Source organism: Lontra canadensis, unplaced genomic scaffold (genome assembly GCF_010015895.1).
Source record: "Lontra canadensis isolate GAN:19392208 unplaced genomic scaffold, GSC_riverotter_1.0 scaffold32, whole genome shotgun sequence".
Taxonomy (NCBI): domain Eukaryota; kingdom Metazoa; phylum Chordata; class Mammalia; order Carnivora; family Mustelidae; genus Lontra; species Lontra canadensis.
Genome location: NW_022631026.1, coordinates 19569890 through 19591191, shown reverse-complemented (window position 1 = coordinate 19591191; position 21302 = coordinate 19569890). Strand labels below are relative to the sequence as shown.

Here is a 21302-nt window from a genome sequence, read left to right as displayed (position 1 = left end):
AGAAACGGTTTTCAGGTTCATTAAATTCTTTTCCTTGAGATGTTATTACCTCCTTGTTGCCCACATGGACTCTCAGCTGGCAGGTGTCTGCCCTCCCACGCAGCTCGCTAACATCCTTCTGCAGCTTTATTTCCCTCACTGTGAGCTCACTACCTGGCCAAACTTGGTGTCACAGATGACCTTGGGGATTCCGCTGCGTACTTCTTCCTCGGATCATTTATTACCGTGGAAACTAAGACTTGGGTGTTCGGACTGCAGAATGCAAATGGGACAGGCTCTAAAGATAGATTTGGAAAATATTTTTTCCTGTTTTCAAAAAAGTGCTCATTTGGGGCACCGGGGTGGGCTCAGTGGGTTAAGCCTCTGCCTTTGGCTCAGGTCATGATCTCAGGGTCCTGGGATGGAGCCCCACATCAGGCTCTCTGCTCAGTAGGGAGCCTGCTCCCCCCCGCACCCCCCTCTGCCTTGCTTTTCTGCCTACTTGTGATCTCTATCAAATAAATACAAAACAAAGTAAAAAGATAAATAAAATTTTCCTTTCTTCAAAAAAGTGCATATTCGTTTAAGACCATTGAAAATATACACAGGGGCGCCTGGGTGGCTCAGTGGGTTAAAGCCTCTGCCTTCACTCAGGTCATGATCCCAGGGTCCTGGGATCATGCCCCTCGTGGGCTCTCAGCTCAGCAGGGAGCCTGCTTCCTCCCTTCTCTCTGCCTGCCTTTCTGCCTACTTGTGATCTGTCTGCCAAATAAATAAATAAAATCTTAAAAAAAAAAGAAAGAAAGAAAATATAAACAAATACAAAGAAAATTAAAAGCACTCCTAATCCTACCCCCCAGAGATAATCTCTGCTAATATTTGGTTTTTATTCTTCCAGTTTTTTCTTCAGGAAACACAACACGCACACACAGACACATACACCCCTATAATACTCTCTCCCTCTATCTCTTTTAACACAAACACCAAGAAGCCAAACAATATGAATAATTGGTAATAATTGTCATTTACATAACTGCTCTCCCAGCTTTCCTCCCTTGGGGTAACTATTTTCTCCGAGTCTGGGTTTATTATTCCCTTGTTTTATAAAAGTGATTTTATAAATTGTTTGGGTTTACTTGAGTTTAAGCTTTATAAAAACGGTACCATGCTCTCATCATTTGTCTCTTGCTTTTTTCATTCAAAAAAACAAATGGGTTCACTTTATCCACCCTGGGTTGTGTCGCTGGAGTTTTTCCCTTGTGACTGCTATCTAGTACTTCCGTTGTCGAGTTGCACATAATTTATGTGTTCATTCATTTCTTGCTAGTCACTTGAATTGTTCTCAGTATTTTGTCATTTTGGTGCATGTATCAAGAGTGTCTTTGGGGTGAAATCTTTGGCTATAAAGAATGTTTCCATCTGATCAGCCTCCTGTCCGATATTTGGAATTGCCAGACTTTTTTTTTTTTTAAGATTTTATTTATTTATTTGACAGAGATAGAGCACAAGCCGAGGAAACAGCGGGCAGAGGGGGAGGGAGAAGCAGGCTCCCTGCCGAGCTGGGAACCAGTCATGGGGCTCGATCCCAGGACCCTAGGATCATGACCTGAGCCTGAGTTGAAGGCAGATACCCAACAGATTGAGCCACCCAGGCGCCCCTGGAATTGTCAGACTTTAAAACTTTTGCCTTTCTAGTAGATTTATAACATAGTAGTAATAATTTGCATTTTCCTGAATACTAATGAACTTGAAGATCTTTCTGTGCATTGACTTGCCATATGTGTTTACCCTCCTATAAAATGTCTGCTTATATTTTTGAACCTTTTCCATTAGGGGTGGTTTGTCTCTCACAAATATTATTCATCAAAATCTGAATTGTACTACACATACCATTTTATACTTTCCCAGGACACAAAACATTCTTTTACACTATCATTTTCATGGTGGTGACATCTTCCATCTAATGGATATCTTGTAATTCAATTGACATCTTATGCCTGTTTTTTTTTTTTTTTCAATTTCAGTTTTAGAAGTAATTCTGGTAAGATATCCTAATGCATAAATTTAATTACACATTGCTGAGTGTTTTTGTCAAAGAGACAGCAAGAATTTGGATTTCTGGGTCAAAGGATATCAACATTAAAAAAAAAATGATAGGGGCGCCTGGGTGGCTCAGTGGGTTAAAACCTCTGACTTTGGCTCTGGTCACGCTCTCCCATTTCTTCCTCTCCCTCTGCTGTTCCCCGTTTCAGTGCTCTCGCTCTCTCTCTCAAACAAATAAAATAAAATCTTTTTAAAAATAATAAAAATAGGGGCACCTGCTTGGCTCAGTGGGTTAAAGCCTCTGCCTTTGGCTCAGGTCATGATCCCAGGGTGCTGGGATAGAGCTCCACATCGGGCTCTCTGCTCAGCAGGGAGCCTGCTTCCCCGTCTCTCTCTGCCTGTCTCTCTGCCTACTTGTGATCTCTCTCTCTCTGTCAAATAAATAAATAAAAATTTTAAAAAAGATATATATTTCCAAATCACTTTTCAGAAACATCCTATAATTTATATTTCTTCAAAAACCTCTTTAACACTGGATATTAAATATCAAAGATTTTGCTATTTTAACTTACAAATCTTAGCAATAAAGATAATATTTTAAATGTTTATTGGCCGCTGTGTTTTGTCTTTTCCTGGTATTCTTTTTTTCCAGCTTGTAATCTGTATTCAACTGGAGGTGTATCTAAGTACTCTACACGAAATTTCTTGGTTTACTTCTTTCTTCCTCTCATGTGGTTATGTCATGCACCTGAAACACAATTGGGTGTATTTGTTTCTGTTTGCATCTAGTTACAGGTTTTTAATTTTTTCTTATGTTTGTTGATTTAGTTTTATTTAATTTTATTATTATGATGAGTTTTAAAAGTTTTATTCATTTAAGTAATCTCTATACTCCACATGGGGCTCAAACTCACAACCCTGAGATCAAGAGTTGCATGCGCCTCCAACTGAGCCACCCAGGTGCCTCTTAATTTTATTTTTGAATGTATGTGACATTAACATGTTTCCAGAACCCAAAACTATCCAAAAGATATCCCCAAAATTGTCTCTCCCTCTTGTATCCTTTCTGCCCGTTCCTTCACCCAACCCTTTACAGGCAACCAGTTTTTTTTTTTTTTTTTTTAAGATTTTATTTATTTATTTGACTGAGAGAGACACAGAGAGAGGGAACACAAGCAGGGGGAGCCGGAGAGGGAGAAGCAGGCTTCCCACCTAGCAGGGAGCCCGATGTGGCCTCGATCCCAGAACCCTGGGATGATGACCTGAGCCCAGGGCAGCTGCTTAACGACTGACCACCCAGGCACCCAGCAACCAATTGTATTGTTTTCTGGTTTATTGTTCTTGTGACAATCTTTTACTAAAAGAATCAAATCCATTTTATTTTCTAATTTCTTATCTTTACTACACAAAAGGTAACATACTATACATTTGCTTTTGCACTTTGCTTTTAAAATTTAATAATATGGGGTGCCTGGGTGGCTCAGTCCGTTAAGCGTCTGCCTTCGGTTCAGGTCATGATCTCAGGTTCCTAGGATCAGAGTCCTGCATGGGGCTCCCTGCTTAGTGGGGAGCCTGCTTTCCCCTGTGTCTGCTGCTCTCCCTGCTTGTGCTCTCTCTCTCTCTCTCCAACAAATAACTAAATAAAAATCTTAAAAAATAATAATAAAATAAAATTTAAAAAAGACCTTAAATAGGGCACCTGGGTGGCTCAGTGGGTTAAAGCTGCTGCCATCGGCTCAAGTCATGATCTCAGGGTCCTGGGATCGAGGCCACATTGGGCTCCCTGCTCCGCGGGGAGCCTGCTTCCTCCTCTCTCTCTGCCTGCCTCTCTGCCTGCTTGTGATCTCTGTCTGTCAAATAAATAAATAAAATATTTTAAAAAAAGACCTTAATAATATACCCTGGAAATTACTATGAATCAGTTCATAAAGATATTCCTCATTCCTTTTTATTGCTTCTAGGAGTCCATTTTAAGTTTACTCAACCTCTCTGTTCAGGCATTTAGGTAGCTTCTGATATTCTGCATGTATGAGTAATGGTACAGTGAAGAAGCATACCTATGCAGGTGAACATATTATTTCTGGAGATATCTTTAGAGTAAATTCCTACAAGTTGGAGTGCTAGGTTGAAAGTTGAATGCACAGAGCCCAAGCTGGGGCTCGATCTCACGAGCCTGAGATCACAACTTCAACAGAAATCAAGAGCTGGATGCTTAACTGACTGAGCCACCCAGGCAGCCCGGCTCTGTTCTTTTTTTAAAGATTTTGTTTATTTATTTGACAGACAGAGATCACAAGTAGGCAGAGAGGCAGGAAGAGAGAGAGAGGGGAGGAAGCAGACTCCTCCTGAGCTGAGAGCCTGATGCGGGGCTTGATCCTAGGACCCTGAGATCGTGACCTGAGTTGAAGGCAGAGGGTTAACCTACTGAGCCACCCAGGCACCCCGGCTCTGTTCTTTTTTATTACTAAATAATATTCCATTATATGGATGGATGTACCACATTTTGTTTATCCATTCATCAGGTGATGGAGTTTGGGGTCATTTTCACTTTTTGGCTGTTATGAATAAGACTGTGAACATTTGTGTATAGGTTGTGGTGTGGGAGTCTATTTGCAAGTCTCTTGGGGTATACACCTTGAAATAGAATCACGAGGCCCTGTAATGTTATATGTAACAATCCGAGGACTGCCAAGCTGTTTTCTGAAACAGTCACACCTTTTTACATTCCCACCAGCTATGTATCAAGGTTCCAATTTCTTCACATTCTCACCAACACGTGCTATTGTCTGTGATTTTGATGGGAGCCAACCTGGTGGGGGTGAAATGGTACCTCATGCTTTTGATTTACGTCCCACCGAGAGCTAATTATGTTGAACATCTTTACACATGTTTATCGATCAGATGTATATATCTTCTTGGAAGAAATGCTAAGAAACATCTTTGCATCTTTTTATGGTGTCCTTTGATGCACAAAGGTATTTAATTTTGGTAAAGTCGAATTTATCTACTTTTTCTTTTGTCATTTGTGCTTGTGGTGTGCATCTAAGGAGGCTTTGGCAAGGTAACAAAGATTTACACCTACGTTTTCTTCTAAGAGTTTTATAGTTTTAGCCTTTATATTAGGTGGTTGAAGTCCTCATCAGTACTGAATGTGACTATATTTGAAGATAATGTCTTGAAAGAGGTACTTGAATTAAAATGAGGTCATCAGGGGGTGCCTGGCCGGCTCAGTTGGAGGAGCATGCGACTCTTGATCTTGGGATTGTGAGTTCGAGTCCCACATTGGGTGTAGAGATTACTAATAAATAAGTAAGTAATGAAAAACAAAAAAAATGAGATTATTAGTGTGGGCCCTACTTCACTATGACTGGTATCTTTAGGGCAGTTACTCATAGTATCCAGTGAAGACACAGGGAAGAGAAGGCTATCTACAAGCCAAGGAGAGAGGCCTCAGAAGAAGCCAATCCTTCTGGCACTTTCTTTCTTTCTTTTTCTTTTTTTCCCTAAGATTTATTTTTTTAAATTTATTTGACACAGAGAGACACAGTGAGAGGGAACACAAGCAGGGGGAGTGGGAGAGGGAGAAGCAGTCTTCCCTTCCGGAGCAGGGAGCCAGATGCGGGGCTCAAGCCCAGGTCCTTGGGGTCATGACCTGATCTGAAGGCAGATGCTTAGTGACTGAGTCACCCAGACACTCCATCCTTCTGGCACTTTCATATTGGACTTTTAGCCTCCAGAACTGTGAGGAAATAAATTTCTATTCTTCAGGTCAATCTATGGTACTTTGTTATGGTAGTTCTAGCAGACTAATAGAATACCCTACTTGGTCACAGTATGTTATTTTCTTAAATCATATGGGCCTTGTGTTTTTTGGGAGAAATAACTTTCTCTGTTTCTTTTCTCTAGTATAGGAGTGACAAACTGCAACCCACAGGTCCATTCAAGTTGGCTATTTTTTTTTTTTTTTTTAAGATTTTATTTGTTTGGGGCACCTGGGTGGCTCAGTGGGTTAAAGCCTCTGCCTTCAGCTCAGGTCATGATCCCAGGATCCTGGGATCGAGCCCCGCGTCGGGCTTTCTGCTCAGTGGGAAGCCTGCTTCCTCCTCTCTCTCTCTGCCTGCCTCTCTGCCTACTTGTGATCTGTCTGTCAAATAAATAAAAATCTTAAAAAAAAAAAAGATTTTATTTGTTTATTTTAGGGCGCGAGAGAGAGAATGAACCAGAGGGAGTGGGACAGAAGCAGGCTCCCTGCTCAGCAGGGGCTTGACTTCATGACCCTGAGATCACAACCTGAGCCAAAACCAAGTTAGATGCTTAACCAACGGAGCCACCCCAGTGACCCTGGCTGCCTATCTTTGTAAATCCAACTTATCTGGAACATAGCGACACTCACTTCTTTGTATGTATCTATGGAGGCTTTTGTGCTTCAACGGTAGTGTAGAATATTAGACTTGCAAACCCCACACACTTGCTATCTGATGCTTTGGAGAAAATGTGCTGACCCCTGCTTCAGCAAATACTTGGGATGGGCTTATGTGCATACTATTCTTTGAGTTCTTGCATTTTAAAAAGAGTTTGTTTTTTTTTTTTTTTTCCTCTCTATAGAGTTCAGTGCTTGAAAACCAGCATGGATGGGTGGATACAAAATCCCGTAGCTTGCATTTTCTTTGCTTGAGTTTTTAGAAAATGCTGCATCACTATTGCCTTGCTTTGCTCTTGAGAAGTCTGACGCCAGATATTTCAGTTATCAGATTCCGTAACAAACCATCTACCGTGAAAAGTAATGGCTGGGGGCGCCTGGGTGGCTCAGTGGGTTAAAGCCTCTGCCTTCGGCTCAGGTCATGATCCCAGGGTCCTGGGATGGAGCCCTGCATCGGGCTCTCTGCTCAGTGGGGAGCCTGCTTCCCCCTCTCTCTCTGTCTGCCTCTCTGACTACTTGTGATCTCTCTCTGTCAAATAAATAAATTAATTAATCTAAAAAAAAAAGGTAATGGCTTAAGGAGAGAACTATTTTGATTGTAATTTCACAATCTTTGGGGTCAGGAATTTAGGGGGGTCTGGGTGGATTATTCTTCTGTTCCACATCGCTTCCACTGGGGTCACTCAGTGGTACTCAGCTGACGGCTGAACCAATATAGGACATTCATGATGACCTCACTCACATTGGCTAGGACCGTCTAGCTTCTCTCCCTCTCTATGCCATCTCAGAGCCTTTCCATGGGAGTCAGATTTTTTAAAAATAGGTTTATTTATTTTAGAGAGAGACAGAGAGAGAGACTGCACGAGTAGGAGGGTTATGGGGAGAGAGAATCACAAGCTGACTCCACGCTGAGCACAGAACTGGATGCGGGGCTCCATCCCAGGACCCCGAGATCATGACCTGACCTGAAACCAAGAGTCGGATGCTTAACCGACTGTGTCACCCAGGCACCCAAGGGAGTTAGATATTTCATACTGTGGCTCAGGGCTTCAAGAGCAAGTGTTCTCGAAGACGCGGGTGGATTCTTCAGACTCCTTATGACCTAGGCCTGGAAGTCCCATATACAGCACACATTCTTTGGTCAAGCAATTTACTTGGGTCAACATGGATCAAATGAAGGGACAAAGAATTTGCAGAATTTGCAGAATTTAATGTACTGCAGCCTCATGTCCTTACCCTTTTAAGTAATTCGAGCTTTTTGCACTGAGGCTTTGGAAACTCTTATTTTTATCTAATAGTTTGAAGAGGCTGCCTCTTAGAATTGACTGTTTTGTGATGATTTCCCCAGATACACAGGGGTTCTTTCATTATGTTGGTTCACTTTTTCTTATTTCCAGAAATTTTCATTATATGTGGAACTTCAGCTACACCAATGTTGGACATTCTTTGCTTGTACTCAAATGACACTCCAAACCCAGAGAGAAATAAGTACAAAGCTGTCGAGGCAAGGGAAAGTAGGAACATTCCAGGAGTTTGGATGGGGTGTGTGTGGGAAGTGACAAAAGAGGGAGTGGGGAGACAGACAAGGGCTAGATAAATGGAAGGTGTTACCTGCCATGCTGAGTAGCAACATATATACAGGCAGCACATTCTGGAAAGTTTTTTTCTGACATGCAGTATGGAATATGGAATGGGAGGAATGAGACCACAGGAGAGGGACAAGATCAAAGGCTATTGCATTCAACTAGGTGAGGGACAGATTCTAGAGTTCTTTATGAAAAGCATCAGCAACGTCGTTGAGTGCTGTAGGGATGGGAAGGAAGGAATCAAGGATGACTTCCCCAGTTCTGAACTGGGGAACTGAGTAGACAGTGATCCTAAAGAGTTTTAGACACGTAGAGCTCGGGGTGACTATAGGACATCCAGGTGGAGAAATCCAGCAGGCTTTTGTGTCTGTGGAGCTCAGAGGAGTGGTCTGAGCCAGATAATGAACTTGGGAGTAGCTGGCCTATGTGGCAGGCGGAGGCAGGGAGTGGATGGAATGGCTTCAGGAGATTGTGTGGGGTGAAATGAAAGCTGAGAACAGAACCCGGGAGACTCAGGAGGGGTCAGAGGGGTGAGGAGGTAAGTCATGTCATGAAGGCCAAGGGAGTTTCAAAAAGACTGGGGTGCTTTGTGTCGTCAAATGCCACCAAAAGCTCAGTGATACAGACTCAAAAACAGCCTGTGGCATTTCTGATCAAGCAAGCCCTTAATGACTGAGTGGTGCAGTGATGTGGTGGGGACAGAAGTCACACAACCGTGGGCTGACAAGGGAGAAGCTGCTGAGTTGGCAGCAATGAGTGCAAACTGCACTCAGGATGTTTGTGAAGGAAACTACAGAAAGGGAGCAAGCGGTACCTAGAAGACAATGCAGAGGGACAGAGGGGTTTCTTTTTCTTGAGGACAGGAAAAGCTTGAACACGGCAGATGGTGAAGGAAAGGTAAGAGTGGTTGATAATTCTGGGAGTGAGAGCTGGGGCACGATCGAAATATGTTTGAAAGGAGTTTTCTGAGGATGTGGGAGGTGATGAGGTACAGAACGGCGAAGGAGAGATGCTAATAGAAACGTACTTAGAGTAGTTAATTCCAAGAGTGGTTTATTATAGTCCAGCTCACATACTGAAATTACTTTGGTTTCAATCAATAGGGCAAATACAGCAAACAGTATTGACATATTTATTTTACATCATTTACACATCTTTTCTCCAAAGGGTAAGATCAATGTTTACCTTTCAAAGCCTCCCACATAGTTCCTGCTAAGTGGTAAATGAATAAACAAAATGTCTCTTGCCTGTATTCTGAGTATCTTAACATATTCAGAACACAGCCAAGATCCTGCACACATATGAAAAAGTCTTCTAAGCAAGCAAAAGAGTCCCCAAATTCACATGTGGAAGGTGATGTCCCTTTTTTGAGGAACCTGCTTACCCTCACTTAACAAAGTTGGTTAGCAGAATTTCCTTCGCCATAGGAGTTTAAAAATAGGAAAATCAGAGGAGGAGGAAGAGGATGTTCTCAAGGCAGCAGGCAGGCAGACAGCAGCAGGAGGTGGCACGGTCTGCCTTACCATAAGGTGCCAAAAAGCAGTGAAAACCAGATGCAAAGCATACTGGCTTGGGGGCTCTTGGCTTAGGGACTTCCATCAGGCATTCACATAGCAACTGTCCTTAAAGGACTGCTGATCTGAGCCTTAAGTAGTGGTAAGAAAAATGATCCTTGGAACCATCAAAAAGCAAAACAAAACCACAACCAACCAACCAAACAAAACCTATAGCTGTCTTTAATTTCGAATCATCTCCTACGTTTCACAGTTTGGAAAGGATTCTATTAGAAATGGGTAATATTAAAACACAAGAGCTGATGCTGAGATGGTGAACCTGTTGGTGAACCCAACCTAGCCTTGGATACACTCCTTTTTTTCTCCTAGGACGTCTTTCTTTTTCTTCCTTCCGGGTGGAACACCTATGCCACCTCTTCCAAGAACCCCACTACATGGTCCAGGGGGAAGTAATCTCTTCCTCCTCTGCCCTCCCATAGCATCTCCGTGTGGCTTGGTTTTGCATGGGTCATCAGACCGGGTTGTTTACACGGCTGCTTTTGCACTAAATTATGCGCACCTCGAGACCAGGGGCCGTGACCGTGACGGTGTACCTACACAGCACCTGGTACAGGGCTAGGCGCGGAGTCGGTGCTTAGTAAACCCTCGCTGAGCTGAATTAATTTGGAAAAATCACTCAGTGTAAGATCTCTTGCTCGAGGCGCGGATGAATGATTCATGGGGTGGTTCTTTGCATTCTTTACCTTACAGTCACGGCGCGCCGAGTATCCAGCTGCCCCGCACATACCTGTGGAATCGAAACGCACCTCCGCCGCCCACGTCCAGCGTGCGGGGCTAGCCGGATGGGGGCAGGTTTCCCCAGCGCGTCCGCACGCCCGCTGGCGAGCTGGGGCGGGGGGTGGGGGGCGGGGGGCGGCTCCCGCTTGTCTGCAGGGGGCGGGGTTCGGAGGGAACTCGGCCTGCCCGCCTGCCCGCCCCCTCCTCGGCAAGGCGGAAGCCCCGCCCCCGGCCGCGCGCTCGCGCAGGCGGCGCGTGCCCGCCCCCCGCCCTGCGCCCTCGCGCCCTCGCGCCCTCGCGCCGGGGGCGGGCTTGCTGCGCGTGCCGGGCGGGGAAACGGCGCAAGCCGAGCGCCTGAGAACGTTCGCCGCGGGGGCGGCTCCGGGGCCTGAGCGGGCACCGCCGCCACCTCAGCCGCCGGGGCCGGGCCGGAGGAGGCGGAGGAGGCTGCGGCCGTCCGAGACCTTCTCGACGTCCCCAGCTCCGGCCGGGAAGTGAGTGGGGTGGGGGTTCGCGGCGGCGGCCGTGGGCTGCGGGAGAGGAGCGGGGTGCTCTAGCCTCGCGCCGGCGAGGAGCGGGAAGGAGCCCGCGCAGCGCCGGGACCTCCGGAGCCTGCGGGGGTGCAGGGCCGGGAGCGGCGGGGACGGAGCTCCGAGAGCCGGGGCCGCTGCACCGCGCGCACGGCGAGGGGAGACGGTGCCGCGCGCCCGGCCCTGGAGGGGCGAGCCGAGGGGATGGAGCGGAGCCCTGGGCCGGCGCTGCCGGGCTCTGAGCGCCGGGCCGGGCCCGGGGTCTCCGGGATCCCGAGCGCACCTTGGCCGCAGGGCGCGGGGCCGAGGTGCGGGCGCCGGGCTGATGCTGCTGGAGCCCGGCTTGCTGGGGGGAGGCTGTGCGTTAGGTGCTGTTAGGGGCGCAGGAGGCAGGTCCTGGCAGAGGGCAGGTGAGGCAGTGAGGCCCTGGCAGAGGGAAGGGAATGTATTTCACATCACCCCCAAACACTACCGAGGCGCCTAACAGTGAACCTGCGCACCGAGGTCACCTTTGAAAGGAAGGTGTCCTGAGAGGAGGCAGGATGGAGCTAACAAATGCTTGCTGTTAAATTCCTGTGCCAGGCCTTGGGATTAGGAAGACCTTCTCGCATTTCTAGCAGACGTTTATTGATTAGCTACCTTGGGTTAGAGAACCGTGCTCAGCACTGGGGACACGAAATAGTGTAAAACACAACGGTAATTTGCTATGTAGGTGCTGACAATTTGGTAGTGAAGGTTTGCGGGTCGAATACAAAGTGGCATTGAATTTCACCTCATACTTCATTCATTTGAGGTCTTTTTTTTTTGGTCCTTTCCCAGTGTTGGGAGATTGGAGCCAAAAATTGCTTGGTTTGGGGATAAAGCAGAAGAGTCAGAGGAGCTTGTGAGAGAAATTTGGGAGAGTTTTGAAGGCAGTTCTGCCTAACATTTAAAGGGGAAGAAGGGAAGAAGAAATTGGGAAAGAGAAAAGTTCCTTCTTTCCTTCCTAGAATTAAGCTCCGTGGCTATCACTGCTAAATCCCCAATGACAAGAACAGTGCCTGGCTCGCAGCAGTCAGGCAAAAAATAGTTATTGGATGAATGAATGAACCAAGCAAGGTTTTGCTGTATTTTACACGAAACAGTATTAATTACTTTGGTGTTAGGGATGGCTGATGGACTTCCTCTGTTCCTGAAATATGCTTTCTTTTCTTCTTTTCTTCTTCTTTTTTTTTTTTTTTAAGTTTTTTTTTTTTTGAAAAAGCCCGGGAAAAGAGGGAAAACAAGAAGGGGAGGTGGGGGGGGGGGAAGCGCGCGTCCCGGGGGGCAGGGAGCCCTGCGGGCGGGGGGGGGGGGGGGGGGTGCCTCAATCCCAGGACCCTGGGATCATGACCTAAGCTGAAGGCAGACCCTTAATGACTGAGCCACCCAGGTGCCCCTTTTTATTACTATTTTAAAAGATTTTATTTATTCATCTGACAGCATAAGCAGGAGAGCAGCAGGCAAAGGGAGAGGGAGATACAGGCTTCCCGCTGAGCAGGGAACCCAATGTGGGGCTCCCTCTCAGGACCCTGGGATCATGACCTGAGATGCAGGCAGATGCTTAAGGACTGAGCCACCCAGGCGCCCCTCCCTCCTCCTCCTCCTCCTCCTCCTCCTCCTTCTTCTTTTTTGTCATGTAAGGTAACCCAGGTTTCTAGGTCTGGGGATTTAAAGCAGTGGCTAAGGTGGTGACCACCCTGCCACATCTTTATTGCATATTGGCCAGTGGGAGCTTATTCCTTGGGACACTGCTTCAAATCATCCAATTCTGTCCCTCTCTTTTCTGTCACTTGAGGAAGAAGAGTACTTTAGTTTAGGCAACATTATTTTTCCTCTTTTATCCTGGTTCTTGGATCTTCCATCTGCAGTAAGAGAGTGTATCTCTGCTCTCCTGTGAGGGTTGCAGTTCTACCTGTTGTCTGCCGTGGCTGGATTTCTGGGCTCTCCAATTCCCAGCTGCTGTTTCAGTGCCTGGGCTTGCAGTGCCTGTTGGATTACTTTGTCTGCCAAATTAAAACTTGACCTTTTATGAGTTCTATGAGGATTTTTATCATACATAAGTGGCATTACCTTTGGAGAGGGTTACGTAGTTAAAGGTGTGCTGGCAAGGTTTTTGAGTGTCCACTGTGCACGAGAGACAGATTTTCTATTTAGAAAATTAGACTTAGAACCAACATGGCGCTTGAGTGGCTCAATCCGTTGAATGTCTGCGTTTGGCTCCAGTCATGATCCCAGGGTCCTGGAATTGAGTCCCACGTCTCCCTCTGCCCTGCCTCTGCCTCTTTCTCTCTGCCTTTCATGAATGAATACATCAAACCAACAGAATGCCACGTTACCTTTTATTTTATGACTTTATTTTTTAAAAAAATTATGACTTTAATAGAAATCTTTTAAGGGCCCTCATGCCCACATATAAAAAACAAGGGTAATATTAATATAGATTAATCTTGTGCTGTAAGCCTTGAAAAACTAAGTTAATTTCTCTTTAGTTTCAGAGTACAGCCAGCAGGAGTCCATCGGTTCTTGTTTGGGGGTACCCTAGTCCTGTAAATTTGGGTGCCTTCTTCCAGGTTCTCCCAGTGATACTGTAATTTATCTGTATATTTATGTTTCTTTTATTTTTTATTTATTTATTTAAAAGACTTTATTTATTTATTTGACAGACAGAGATCACGAGTAGGCAGAGAGGCAGGCAGAGAGGGGGAAGCAGGTTCCCTGCCAAGCTGAGCAGAGAGCCCGATTCGGGGCTCAATCCCAGAACCCTGAGATCATGACCTGAGTCGAAGGCAGAGGCTTAACCCACTGAGCCACCCCGGCGCCCCTTTATGTTTCTTTTAAAATCAACGTTATGAATGTGTAGTTGACATACAATAACATGCCCAGATGTCTGTGGACAGTTGGATGAGTTTTGAAAAGTGTATATGCTTTGTAACCACTCTCCCAATCAGGATATAGAAATTTACATCGTCCCAGAAAATTCCCTCATGCTGGTTTATAGTCCACCCCTCTCACTTTACTTAAAACTTCTAGTTACACAAGCATCAGGGCTGTGGTGTCTTGTTGGGCAGGATGTGTATCGCCCACCTGTAGGGAGTGCCCTTCCTAGCAGCATCCCTGCAGATGTACCTCCTGGAGTTGTCTCTGGCACAGTCCGTGGGGCTGTGTACTGCAGCACTGTGGATGGCTCATGAGCACACACTTATAAAATAGTCAGATAATACAGATGGAATAAATGTCCCCTTGGCCCACTCCCTTTTCTACAGAAATTGCGGTTATTAGACCTTTGCATTTTCATCTATTTATAGGTAGTACAGAAAAAAAGCAGAATTTCCCTCTACCCCTGAGTTACTGACATGATACTGTACATTGTTCTGCAACATTTCCCCCCCTAACAAAATGTCCGAGATCTTCCCATGTTGGAACGTAGAAAAGAGAAAAATCTACCCGATTTTTCTTGACTACAACATGATCTCTTATGTGGTATGTGTATTGTACTATAGTTTATTTAATCGTCTCCTCATTAAAAGCCATTTAAGCTCTTTGCCATTTCAGACATTGCCGCAGTGAATGGAAGAAGTAGAATTACCAAGGGGGTGCACATTTTATATTTTAATTCAGGAGATTTAAGCATGAAATTGTGGATCTGGTTAAATTTTTTTTTTTTTAACTGCTAGGTAATGTTCAGTTGTGGAGACTTAAATTACCGTTTTCATTCTTCGTGCACTGAGGAACAGACAGTTGTGTTACTTTGGCTGTTGATTATCTTATGTTGCAGATGCGTCCTGCTGCTAGTCTGAGGCTTGCCTTTTCCCATGGTTGGTAGAGTCTTTGTATGGAAGTTTAAGATTTTAATGTTATATTTATGAAAAAAATACCCTTAAATTCAAAAAAAGGTTCTATTGTGGGTTTTTTTTTTTTTTTTTTTCTTGAGATTTATTTATTTGAGAGTGAGAGAGAGCAAGTGTGAGTTGGGGCAGAGGGAGGGGGAGATGGACAAGGAAAGACAAGCAGACTCCCTGCTGAGTGGGGAGCCTGATGCAGGGCTCAATCCAAGGACCCCAAGATCAGGACCTGAGCCAAAGTCAGGCACTTAACCAGCTGAGCCACCGAGATGCCCCTGTGTGTGTTTGGTTTAAGTAAATTTTTCCTACTCCAGGTATGAATTCTATATTTCTATATTTTCTTCCAAAATTAAAAAAAGTGGTGCCTGGCTGGCTCAGTCGGAAGAGCATGCGGCGCTTGATCTGGGGTTGTGAGTTCGAGCACCACATTGGGTGTAGATTTAAATTGTAATTTTGTAATGTAAATTTAAAAAAATTTAAAGTTTTGCTTTCCATGTGGAATTTCTATGTGGTATAATGAAGGAGGCCTCCCCCCCCCCATTTGGATAACCAGTTTTTCAGCACCTTGTCTCATTTTTTAAATTGTAAAATAGACATGACATACAGTTTACCATTTTAGCCATTCGTAAATGTACATTTGCGGCATTAAGTGCCTTCGCATTGTTGTGGAACCATCAACACTTTCCGTCTCCAGAACTTTTTAATCTTCCCCACCTGAAACTCTGTACCCATTAAACACCGCCTCCTTAGTCTCACCTCTCTTCAGCCCCTGGCAACCGCCATTCTACTTTCTGTCTCTATAATGTGACTACTCCAGGTACCTCACGCCAAGTGGAATCATACAATATTTGTCCTTTTGTCTGGCTTATTTCAGTTTGCATGTCTTTGGAGTTCATTTATATTGTAGCATCTGTCAGGATTTCCTTTTTTAAGGCTAAATACTCTTCCATTGCATGTATGTACACATTTGTTCATTCATTCATCTATCAGTGGACCTGGGTTATTTCTATCTTTTGTCTGTTGTGAATAATGCTCTTATGAACACGGGTGTTCAAATATCTGCTCAGGTCCCTGTTTTCCATTCTTTTGTGTATATACCCAAATATCCATGGTTTTTTAAAAAAATCATATACGTGACAGAATATGACCAAAATGGGTAGATAGTAAGAGTATATACCCCTTCTTCTCCATGTGCAGTTTCTCTTGTTATTAACATCTTGTTTTAGTGTAGTACCTTTGTTATAACTGATGAATCAATGTTGATACGTTATTACTAATTTAAGGTCATAGGATATATTAGGCTTCTCTTCGTGTCCTTTGTGTTTTGTGAATTTTGACAAATGCAAAATGTCTTGCATCATTAATGTCAGCGCGTGACATTTCGTGTAATGTCATCACACTGTCAGAATAATTTCATTGCCCTAAAAATCCCCCGTGTTCCCTCTATTCATTCCTTCCTCCCTCCCCCTGAGCTCCGATAACTACTGATTATTTTACTGTGTCTATAGTTTTGCCTTTTCCAGAATGACATACAGTTGGAAATCATACAGTATTGTAGTCTTCCAGACTGTTCTCTTTCACTTAGCAATATGCATTCAGGGTTCCTCTGTGTCTTTTCTTGGCTTGATAGCTCATTTCTTTCTTCTTAAAATTTAAATTCAAGTTAACATACAATTCAATATTGGCTTCAGGAGTAGAGTTCAGTGGTTCATCACTTACATACGGCACCCAGTGATCATCATGACAAGTGCCCACCTTAATACCCATCACCCCTCTTTCCCATCCCCCCACACCTCCTTCATCAACCCTCAGTTTGTTCTCTGTAGTGAAGAGTATCTCAAGATTTGTTTCTCTCTCTATCCCCCTCCCCATATGTTCATCCATTTTGTTTCTTAAATTACACAAGTGAAATCATATGGTACTCGTCTTTCTCTGACTGACTTATTTTGCATAGTGTAATACACTCTACCTCCATCCGTGTCATTGCAAATGGCAAGATTTCATTCTTTTAATGGCTGAGTGGTATTCCTGTGTATATACCATATCTTTTTTTTTTTTTTTAAAGATTTTATTTATTTATTTGACCGACAGAGATCACAAGTAGGCAGAGAGGCAGGCAGAGAGAGAGGAGGAAGCAGGCTCCCTGCTGAGCAGAGAGCCCGATGCAGGGCTTGATCCCAGGACCCTGGGATCATGACCTGAGCTGAAAGCAGAGGCTTTAACCCCCTGAGCCACCCAGGCGCCCCATACCATATCTTCTTTATCCACACATCAGTCGATGGACATTTGGACTCTTTCCGTAGTTTGGCTGTTATTGATAATGCTGCTATAAACACCGGGGTAACATTTCTTTTTATTGTTAAATAGTATTCTGGTACCAGTTTCTTTATCCATTTACCTATTGAAGGACGTCTTGGTTACTTCCAGTTTTGGGCAATTATGAGTAAAATGTCTAAATATTCAGGTTCAGGTTTTTGTTTGGACTCAGGTTTTCAACTCTTTTCAGTAAATACGTAGGAACATTTTTGCTGGATTGTAAGTGTATGTTTAGCTTTATAAGAAACGGCCTCGCTGCCTTCTGAAGTGGCTGTACAGTTTTGCATTCCCCATAATTAAAGAAAAATTTTTTTAAAGATTTTATTTATTTATCTGACAGAGAGATCACAAGTAGCCAGAGAGGCAGGCAGAGAGAGAGGGGGGAAGCAGGCTCCCTGCTGAGCAGAGAGCCGGATGTGGGACTCGATCCCAGGACCCTGGGATCATGACCTGAGCCGAAGGCAGAGGATTAACCCACTGAGCCACCCAGGGGCCCCTAATTAAAGAAATTTATATCCTGGCACCCTAAATGTACTTAAAAAATAAGTCTTTGTGAGCCTGTTCTCTAAAATTAAACTTCATCTGGAATGAATTCATATTCGAATTGTTGCTTTTGTTGGCTGTCTTTCTTAGCATTATATTTCTTTATGTCTTTTGAAGTTTTGTTTACAGATTCATTCGAGTGTGAGTGCTTTTGATTTTGTTTTCCTCATTTCTGTGCTCACCCTTCTCTGGTAATACTTCAGGTGTTCCCATCGACTTTTTGGACCATAGTCAAGCAATCAGATACAATAGTGGTGGGTTGGGGGGTTCCTACTCTTGGAGATCATTGGGACTATTTCAGATCGATTCACAGAGTGTGTGAATGTCTTGGTTCAGTTTCTGGTCATGAGGCTGTGTTTTTCTCTTCCCACTTTTCTAGGCCTAGAGCATTATATAAACCGTAGCTCTAGGCACAGACTGGCGGTGATATTTTGTAGCTTCCTTTCAGCTCAGCCTCATCCTTGGCTTCAATCGGGGAGTGTAGCTCAGATGTCTCCTGTTTCTCCACCTCTGTTATTTTGTGTCACTGTCGCCCTGCAGAAGGTATGCACATGCTTCTGCTCTCAGCATCCAGCAAGCCTGTAGCTTCAGCCCTGCTCACATATTTGTGTATATGTTTTGTTTCTGATCCAAATGGAGTTTTATCTTGTTTTTGAGCCTGCTTAAGCCATTAAAAAAATGTGTGTATATGTATATTTATTTTTAAGGTTTAATTTTAAAGTCATCTCTATACCCAACGTGGGGCTCAAACTTACAACCCTGAGATCAAGAGTCATGTGTTCTACCCACTGAGCCAGGCAGGTGCCCCAAGTCACTTAAAAATATATTTAAAAAATATTTTAATCTATTGGTGTATATTTGGAGTGCAGGGGATGCATCAAAGTGTTTACTTACTGGGCTACTTTGATTAGAAGACTTAATTGACCAGGCTTCTTTCTAATCTTCATACCACTTACTTTGTTGTTTGTATTATTGCAATGCCTGGACCCTCCAGCACAAAAGTTGAATAGCAGTGATGATAATAGGCATTTTAATCTTTTTCCTGAATGAGAATGCTTCCAGTGTTTCACTGTTGGATATGATACTTACTGAAAGTTATTGGTAGATTTCTTTTGTCAATTTATGGAAGTTTTCATTTGTTCTTAGTTTGTATTTTTTTTTTTTAAAGTTTTATTTATTTAGGTAATCTCTACACCTCACGTGAGACTTGAATTCACAACCTCGAGATCAAGAGTTGTATGCTTCTCTGACTGAGCCAGCTAGGTGTCCTGGTTTGCATGTGTGTGTGTGTGTGTGTTTGTGTGTTTAAAAGTTTATTTATTTATTTGAGAGAGAGAGAGAGAGAGAGAGAGAGAGAGAGAACATGAGCAGGGACAGAGGAAGAGGGAGAAGCAGACTCCCTACTGGGCAGGAAGCCCCGGGCTCAGTCCCAGGACCTTGAGATATGACCTGAGCTGAAGGCAGACAGACGCTTAACTGACTGAACCACCCAGGTGCCCCTGGTTTATGTTTTTATTGGTTGTTGATTTTTTTTTTTTTGCATTTGTTGGAATTATCGGTTTTCTCCTTAATATAAGAGGACAGACAACTTTATGAGTTATAGATAACTGAGAGAAACATATGTTGTATATGATTTATTTGATAATGCATTTTTAACAAAATAAATCTTTAGAAAAACTAATTTTGATCTTGAATTTTTGTATATCAACAACATTATAAATAAGCTAATACAGGACTGAAATGCTGTAATCATCAGGTCTGGACTAAATATTCTTTTTTTTTTTTTTTTTTTTTTAATTTATTTATTTGACAGAGAGAGATCACAAGCAGGCAGAGAGGCAGGCAGAGAGAGAGGAGGAAGCAGGCTCACTGCTGAGCAGAGAGCCCGATGCGGGGCTCGATCCCAGGACCCTGAGATCATGACCCGAGCCGAAGGCAGCGGCTTAACCCACTGAGCCACCCAGGCGCCCCTGGACTAAATATTCTTGTAACTAAGCTTCACTATAATGAAATAGTCCTCAGTTAAAACAATTTTTTTCGTAACTTCTGGGACTCTACAGGTTTTGTTCTGCTCCTAGCCACTCCAACTTCTCCTCGCTTCTTTTTGTAGACTCTTTACTCCTTCCTTTTAACTTTTCTGTCTGCTCTGTCTCCTCTTGCCAGAGAGAGACTTTCTTCTGCAAGTAATAATATTATTTATTGTGAGGCTATAGTGTATCAGGTGCTTTTCGTAGATAAGGACTATTCTTTAATCTTTACAAGTTTGGAAGCTAGCTATGGTATCTCGAGTATAAGGGTGAGGAAACTGAGCTCAGAGAAGTTAAAGCTTCTTTAGGGCCACACAGCTGATCAGTGACCTGGGTGGTATTGGAACCCAGGGGAGACTTCAAAGTCCTTTCCATGTGCTGTCTTTAAAAAAGACTGTTGGGCGCCTGGGTGGCTCAGTGGGTTAAGGCCTCTGCCTTTGGCTGGGGTCGTGGTCCCAGGGTCCTGGGATTAAGCCCCGTGTCGGGCTCTCTGCTCTCTCTGTCTCTGCCTACTTGTGATCTCTGTCAAATAAATAAATAAAATCTTAAAAAAAAAAAATAAAAGACTGTTGGTCCATTTCAATTTGAGTTTTGTGTTTTGGCTTAGCCACATGATTCCTGAGCAGGACGACAGGACTGCTTTGTGTCTCCAGTATGATTTCCTTAAGAGACTTTTTCTTTAGTTAGGTACTTGATTGCTTTGTCCCAGTCTGATGTTTTACATCTTGAGGGATTTCGTATAATGACTAAATCTTTCTTAAAGAAACACAGAATGAGTAGTGTCCTGGGTAAAGTATGTGGGCTCTGGAGTAAACTATTTTGGTTGGACCTTGAATTTATTTTAATTTTGTGAACATTATGAAACACTGACCTTCAAAAAGTTATGGAGGATAAAATAGCGCATACCTGTGTACACACTGCTCAAGAAACCGGGCTCCTTTTGAGGTTGAACCCTCATGTAACTCCTTCCCACTTGTATTCTCTTCCCCTTTCAAGGCAACTACTGTTCTGGATTCGATGCTTTTCATTCCTGTGCATATATTCATGCTTTTACTACATATGGAAATAGCCCTAAATGTATATTATTTTGCATTTAAAATTTATGATAACAGTATTAATTATTTGTGTAATTTATCTTTTCTCACCCCTCTCAATATTGTGAGACTCATGTATGTGGATAAAAGTAGCTGTACCACTCTCATCTTGGCAGAGTAGAATTTTATTTTTTGACTATGTCACAATTTACTTTTATAGTTTCCTATGGATTGGCAATTCGTTTCTTCTGGATTTTTTTTTTTGTTGTTGTTGTTATTACAAATAATGCTGCAGTGACTATTCCTGCCACATTTCCTGGTGCACACATGCATGTCTTTTAGAGCATATACCTAGGAGGAAAACACTGGCTTGTGTGCCATGCACATCTTCAACTTTAGTGGGTATCACTCAGTTCCGCTCTGAGTGATTTTACCAGTTAACATTCACACCAGGGATGTGGCTCCTGTTGCTTCCCTGCTCTTAGTGTTATTAGGCTTTCCAATGTTTGCTGCAGATCTGCTGGATGAACAATATAATCTTACTTTGGTTTTTAATATAGTTTTTACTGATTACTAGTGAGGTTGAACATTGCTCGATGTTTTTAGTGGCCCTTTAGATTTCCTCTTCTGTGATTTGCTTGTTTTCATCATTTACCTTTTTTTTTCTGCT

The 21302-nt window shown here is 43.6% G+C and overlaps 1 protein-coding gene across 1 annotated transcript in view; it reads left to right on the top strand.

Moving 5' to 3' along the window:
* The first annotated feature begins 10628 nt into the window (after nt 1–10628).
* The window catches only part of DTNB (dystrobrevin beta), a 231742-nt gene continuing 221068 nt past the window's right edge, over nt 10629–21302 (top strand). Inside the window, exon 1 of the mRNA XM_032866975.1 lies at nt 10629–10813. The gene's annotated coding sequence lies outside the window, so the exon portion shown is untranslated. The remainder of the gene's footprint in view (nt 10814–21302) is intronic.